Source organism: Arachis ipaensis, chromosome B01 (genome assembly GCF_000816755.2).
Source record: "Arachis ipaensis cultivar K30076 chromosome B01, Araip1.1, whole genome shotgun sequence".
Lineage (NCBI taxonomy): Eukaryota > Viridiplantae > Streptophyta > Magnoliopsida > Fabales > Fabaceae > Arachis > Arachis ipaensis.
In genome coordinates, this window is record NC_029785.2 from 7,564,688 (window position 1) to 7,572,383 (window position 7,696).

A 7,696-nucleotide genomic window follows, 5' to 3' on the forward strand; every position below is an offset into this window, starting at 1 on the left:
TCATGAAAAAAATATTATAAAAATATAACTGTTACGGTAGGTAACCGGAGATTAATGGGCTGGATGGCGTTGGTTGGCCCAAACGTATGAAGGAGGTGGCTTTCGAGTGAATCTGCTACTTGGTGTTCCCCCGTCCGACTTGTACGTGTGAAAGAATGGGGGGTGGTACTTGCAAAGACACTCCGATGCCTAAGTTAGCAAGAGTGTGAGCAGGTTAGAGAGTATTGGAACTTAGAGATACCTGAATGGTGTCAGTGTATTTATAGTGGTGAACCAATAACCACCGCTGAAGTAGTGCCACCTTTTTAGGTGGATAACCGTTCCCATATCTTAGGGAGGTTAAGATATGGCTCTATGAAGTGGTTAGAGAGTTTCTAGGGGCAGTTATTCATTCGAATGAGTGTTATCTGCCAGCTAACCCTCGTATCCGACTTCTTTGGAGCAGGTCGTGTTCAGTACCGACTTCTTGGGATGAAGGCTGGTACTGGGTGAGGGCCAACCCTTTGGGTTGGGCTTCTTTGCTTGGATCCTGGGTCTTTATTATTGGGCCAGGGTATGAACAGTGCCCCTACTCGAGCCCAATTTCTTTTTAAGATTTGGGTTCGAGTATTCTACTCGGGGTCTTGGCCGATTTGCGAGAGGACCGACGTGATGGTTTAAGAATTGGTGATTTTTCTTTTCCCCTTGTAGGTTTTGTCACCCCTTTTTTAGAAAAAGAAATGGCTTCTGTAGATGCTCTCTCTCACTGGGTTGATGTCACAGTCTTAGGGGAGGAACCCTCAGTCGATTCTGAGTTTATCACCCATCTTCGTACTTGCCACAGAATTTGTTCTTCTGAGGAGGATGAGCCGAAGTATGAGTTAGTGGCCCCGGGTCCAGAAGACCGGGTTTGCTTTGGGAGGGCTAATGAGGCGGCCTCCCATTTTTTCTTTATGTATGAGTGTATGATCACCCGTTTGGGTGTTTTTCTTCCTTTTTCAGACTTTGAGATGTCTGTTTTACGTCATTGCCGAGTCGCTCCTACCCAGCTTCACCCCAACTCTTGGGGTTTTTTGAAAATTTATCAATTCATCAGCCAGGCTTTAGAGTTCCCGACTTCTTTAAAGATTTTTTTCCATCTTTTTCATATGACAAAACCCTTTAGTGGGCTAAACAATAAACAACAGTGGGTATCGTTCCGAGCCATACAAGGTAGGAGAATTTTCACCCTTTTTGACGAATCCTTCCACAACTTCAAAAACTATTTTTTCAAAGTGCAAGCTGTAGAGGGTCACCACCCCTTTTTCCTAGATGATAATTCTTCCCCCCGCTTTCCTTTATACTGGTTGGAGGCCTCCCCTTGTGAAAAATATGGTCTTGACGACCTGGATGAGGTTGAGGCGGCCATTGTGGGGTTCCTCCAAGAAGTTTGGGGGAGGTCTCCATACTTGGACACGAAAAAGTTTCTCCAGGGGTCTCCGAGTTTTATCCAGGCGCAACTAGGTATTTTTCATTTGGTTTTCCAACTTGTCTGATTAATTCTTCCGACTTGTCTAATCTATCAATTGTTGCTTTTTTCAGAGATGGCAAAAACAAATGCTCAGGAGTCTTACCAAAGAGTTCAGGAGGCCAAGGCGAGGTCTCGTGCCAGGTCTGGTGGTGCTAGGGCGGTTGTCTCTCCTCCTCCTCCTCGGAACGTCGGGACTCCCTCCCAACCTATTGTGATTTCCTCTTCTGCTTCCTCTCTGCCACCCCCTCCGTCCGACCTACTCCTGAACCAGAGAAGAAGAAGCGTAAGACCTTAGAGTCTGGCGCTTCTGGTGAGGCGGACGCTCTTGCGTTCGTCCGAAAGAACATTTATCCCCATGCTCGTATGAGCATGGATGATGTTTCTGTTCGGCACTACCTCACTGCTGTGGTTGAGGAGAGTCTCAAGACGGCGGGAGTTTGTGGCAAACTCTTAGATATATTTGAGAAGAATCCTCTCAGCTCTTTAGGGATGACCTCGAGGGTCGAGGAGCTGGAAAGCAGGCTTCGCATATATCAGGAGCACGAGAGGGAGTTGGAGGGGAAAGTCGCCAAGCTGAAGGAGGAGAGGGATAGCCTCCGGGAGAAGGAGAAGAAGTTGCAAGCCCAATGCAACATGGAGGTGGATTTGAGGAAGGCAGCGCAAGCCAGCTACAACAGTTTATTTGATGATCTTGTGTCTGTAAAGAATGACTTGCTGAATGCCCGGAAGGCCTATACCGAGTTGGAGGACTCTATTGCGGATGGTGCTGATGAGGCTTGGAGGGTTTTTAAGGAGCAGGTCGGAGTCATTGCTCCTGACTTGGACCTTTCTCCTTTAGACCCTGATAAGATTGTTATTGATGGTGCCATCGTGGATCCTCCTGTCCCCGTGGTGGAGTCCGAGTCCGACTCGGGGGCAGAGGATCATAGAGTCCCCTCCTCGCTCTAAGGACGCTCCGAGCTCTTCTACCGTTCCTCCGACTTTCTCTCCAACTCCTGGTCCTGGTGGTGGTGATCCTTCTACTCCTCTTGCAAAGAAGTAACCTTGTGCGCGCATGCTTTTCTATTCGTGGTTCTTTTGATTTTTTATCTTTTTTGGAAGAAACCTTTTCTTTGGGCTTGTCTGCTTTTCTGAATCTTTTTTATCTTCAGGGCAGCCTTATAATCTTTTCTTAGTTTTTTCCTATCTCTTTTTGTTATTCCTAGTACTCAATTTCGGTTCATTGAGCTTTTCGTGACTTAGGCTACTTTTGAGATTCATTTTAGTTTTACTCGGTTTCGCATTCCGACTTATGAGTCGGACTGCTCCCGAGTTTATCATGATCGACTTCCATAGCCTCTTTACGCCGACTTGTACCTCGTCGTTTTATCCTGACGACCATCTAGGTCGGTTCATGGGATTTTCAAGTTTTGTCGAGCTTAAATCGGCGCGTTTCGTAGAAAGATAATAAAAAAGGGAATTTAAAAGAGATATTAAAATGAAAGAGATCTTTATTAATTGAGGAGGTACCTTATTGCTACTAAGGGCTTTTGACAATCTATTTTCCCTTAGCCCCTACTGTGATGCCTCGTTAAAAACCCTTCTCAGAAAAAACCCTTTGATTTTGGGAAAAAATCATGAAGTTGGAAAAAGAGTACATCAGGGAGTAGGGTTCGCTTTTAGCTGTAGTACCTTTTCATATTACAAGCATGCCATGATCTTGGTAACTCGTTGCCGTCGAAGTCGGTTACCCTATAATAGCCTTTTCCTAAGACCTCGTTGATCTTGTATGGTTCTTTCCAATTAGCAGCGAGCTTTCCTTCCCCAGATTTGTTGACTCCAATGTCGTTTCTGATTAGGACCAAGTCATCTGGGGTGAAACTCCTTCGAATGACTTTTTTGTTGTATCTTGAGGTCATCTTTTGCTTCAACGCTGCTTCTCTTATCTGGGCTTCTTCTCGGACTTCGGGGAGCAAGTCGAGCTCTTCTTTGTGCCCCCTGTATATTCCCGATCTCGTCGTGGAAAATCACTCTTGGGCTTTGCTCATTGACCTCTATTGGGATCATGGATTCTACGCCATAAACTAGTCGGAAGGGTGTTTCTCCAGTGGCGGATTGGGGGGTTGTTCTGTAAGCCCATAGTACTTGTGGGAGCTTTTCAGCCCAAGCTCCTTTCGCATCTTGTAATCTTTTCTTCAGCCCTGCCAGTATGACTTTGTTGGTTGCTTCGGCTTGCCCATTGGCTTGTGGGTGTTCCACCGAGGTGAACTGGTGTTTGATGTTCATACCGGCTACCAGGCTTCTAAAGGTGGAGTCGGTGAACTGGGTTCCATTGTCTGTGGTAATTGAATAAGGTATCTCATACCTTGTGATGATATTTTTGTAGAGGAACCTCCGACTTCTTTGTGCAGTGATAGTGGCCAGTGGTTCTGCTTCTATCCACTTTGTGAAATAATCTATTCCCACTATTAGGTACCTGACTTGTCCTGGCGCCTGAGGAAAAGGACCTAACAAATCCATTCCCCATTTTGCAAAGGGCCATGGGGAGGTGACACTAATGAGCTCCTCTGAGGGGGCCACGTGGAAATTTGCATGCATTTGACATGGTTGGCACTTTTTCACAAAGTCTGTGGCATCTTTCTGCAAGGTTGGCCAATAGAATCCAGCTCGGATTACTTTCCTGGCTAATGACCTTGCTCCGAGATGGTTTCCGCAGATTCCACTATGTACTTCCTCTAATACCTCGGTGGTTCTGGAGGTCGGTACACATTTTAATAATGGCGTTGATATCCCTCTTCTGTAGAGGATATTTCTTGCCAAGGTGTAGTGTTGTGCTTCCCTTCGGATTTTCTTGGCCTCCTTTTCCTCCTTGGGGAGGATGTCGAATTTCAAGTATTCGACTAAGGGGTTCATCCATCCGAGGTTTAATCCGACCACTTCGAAGACTTCTTGTTTGTCTTCTATTTTTACCACTCAAGGTTCCTGGAGAGTCTCTTGAATCAGGCTTCTGTTATTTCCTCCTGACTTGGTACTTGCTAACTTGGATAGGGCATCTGCTCTGCTGTTTAGATCCCGAGTTATGTGTTTCACCTCGGTTTCTGCAAAGCGCCCAAGGTGCTCCAAAGTTTTTTCCAAGTACCTCTTCATGTTTGGGTCCTTTGCCTGATATTCTCCACTTATTTGGGAGGTCACCACTTGGGAGTCGCTGTATATCATCACCTTTGTAGCACCGACTTCTTCTGCCAGCTTCAGTCCTGCGATCAAGGCTTCATACTCTACCTGATTATTTGAAGCTGGGAATTCAAACTTGAGGGAAACCTCTATCTGGGTTCCCCTTTCATCTACCAATATTATGCCTGCACCGCTTCCTGTTTTGTTGGAGGATCCATCTACATAGAGTTCCCATGTAGTTGGTTTATCCTCTTGATCTCCTGCGTATTCTGCAATGAAGTCGGTGAGGCACTGGGCTTTAATCGCTGTCCGAGTTTCATACTTCAAGTCGAACTCGGAGAGCTCTATTGCCCATTGAACCATTCTTCCTGCAACATCCGTCTTTTGGAGGATTTGCTTCATGGGTTGGTTCGTGCGGACTCTTATTGTGTGAGCTTGAAAGTAAGGCCGTAGTCTTCGTGAGGCTACCACTAAGGAGTAGGCAAATTTCTCTAGTTTGTGGTACCTTAGCTCAGGGCCCTGTAGAACTTTACTGATGAAATAGATTGGGTGTTGACCGTCCTCGTCTTCTCTTATCAAGGCTGCTGAGACAGCCTTGTCTGCCACGGATAGGTATAGGACGAGGTCTTTTCCGGCTACAGGTCGGGTCAAAATAGAAGGTTGGCTCAAAAACTTTTTGAACTCCTGGAACGCCTCCTCGCATTCGGGAGTCCATTCAAACTGGCGTCCCTTTCTCAATAGGGAGAACAGTGGAAGGGATCTTAGTGCTGATCCTGCCAAAAACCTGGAGAGAGCTGCAAGTCGGCCGTTAAGTTGTTGGACTTCTCTTAAACAAGTCGGACTTCTCATTTCCAGGATAGCTCTACACTTATTGGGATTGGCTTCGATCCCTCTTTGCGTTAGCATGAATCCCAGAAATTTTCCTGCCTCCACCGCGAAGGCGCACTTTGCAGGATTTAGTCTCATCCCGTGCGACCTTATGGTGTCAAAGACTTGTGAAAGGTCAGGCAAGAGGTCGACTTCTTTCTTGGTCTTTACCAGCATATCGTCGACGTATACTTCCATTAAGCTCCCTAGGTGAGAGGCAAACACCTTATTCATCAACCTCTGGTAGGTGGCTCCTGCATTTTTTAATCCGAATGGTATGACCACGTAGCAAAAGTTGGCTCTGGGTGTGATGAATGATGTCTTCTCTTGCTCTGGCTCGTACATCGGGATTTGGTTATACCCCGAGTAGGCGTCCATGAACGACAAGTATTGATACCCCGAGCTAGAGTCTACTAGGGCATCAATGCTTGGTAGTGGATTAGCTTTTCTATCACATTTTTAAGGTTGTAACAGTCGTTTGTGGAGTGCCCATATATCTTATGGTACTCACAGTAATCACCGCGGCTCCCCCTTCTTTTATTTTTAATGGGCCTGGGGGGAGGCAGCCTTTCAGTATTGCAAATTTCTCTGTATACATCCACTACAGGAACTTTTAGAGGAGTATAAGAGTGATATTTTCTTGGCCTATCGAGGCCGAGTTCTTCCTTCTTCTTGGCTTCCCTCTTCCTCTCTTTTGTCGAGGGAGGATGACCAGGTCGCCCACTCAGGTCTCTTAGCTTAGCATTTTCTTCCATATTGATGTACTTTTCAGCTCTTTCCTGTACATCACTTAAAGAGGCGGGGTGTCTTTTTGATATGGACTGTGAGAAGGGACCTTCTCTAAGACCATTGACTAGCCCCATGATGACTGCCTCGGTGGGCAGGTCTTGAATCTCCAAACATGCTTTGTTGAACCTTTCCATATAGGCTCGTAAGGACTCCCCGACCTCCTGTTTTATTCCCAGGAGACTCGGTGCATGTTTTACTTTGTCTTTCTGGATGGAGAACCTCATCAAGAACTTCCTTGAGAGGTCTTCAAAACTGGTAATCGACCTCGGAGGGAGGCTGTCGAACCACTTCATCGCTGCTTTTGACAAGGCTTCCCCCCATAAGGGCGAATCTTCTCTACCGTCGTGGGAGTTCTGACCTTTGAGGGAGGATTCTAACTTTAAGAGTTTTCTTTCTAACTCTTTTCGTCGCTCCATCTCCTCTTTTAGGTTCTTTTCGGTTTTCTTTTGTCGCTCCCGTTCCTGTTCTAGCTGCTCGAGACGACTGTGGACTAATCCCATGAGCTCAGTTGCATGGGATGATCCTTCTTTTTTCTGATTCGCGTCCCTCCGAAGAATTTACCTTCGGGTTTTTGATTCCGGAGGTGCCTTCCCTGTGTTGATCATTGGCTTCCTGGTGAAGGGTCTGGTCTGCCTCATTGTTTCCAGTGTTCAGATTCTCTTGTTCAGAATCTGTCTCCACATGACCCTCTTCAGGGGATCTATCCGCCATCACTGGTTGATCTCTCGGGTCCCCGGCAACGGCGCCAATGTTACGGTAGGTAGCCGGAGATTAATGGGCTGGATGGCGTTGGTTGGCCCAAACGTATGAAGGAGGTGGCTTTCGAGTGAATCTGCTACTCGGTGTTCCCCCGTCCGACTTGTACGTGCGAAAGAATGGGGGGTGGTACCTGCAAAGACACTCCGATGCCTAAGTTAGCAAGAGTGTGAGCAGGTTAGAGAGTATTGGAACTTAGAGATACCTGAATGGTGTCAGTGTATTTATAGTGGTGAACCAATAACCACCGCTGAAGTAGTGCCACCTTTTTAGGTGGATAACCGTTCCCATATCTTAGGGAGGTTAAGATATGGCTCTATGAAGTGGTTAGAGAGTTTCTAGGGACAGTTATTCAGTCGAATGAGTGTTATCTGCCAGCTAACCCTCGTATCCGACTTCTTTGGAGCAGGTCGTGTTTAGTACCGACTTCTTGGGATGAAGGCTGGTACTAGGGGAGAGCCAACCCTTAAGAAGTAGAATCATAACATGCAAAGAATGTATAGACTAAACTATGAAAAAAAGTTGAAATTTTATTTGAAAGACAAAAGAACAATGTGTATCGTAGATATAAAATAAAAAATTATGTTATTTTCTATTTTGTATTATATATCATGTTACTATAGTGTCAATGCTATAGTAGCTTAT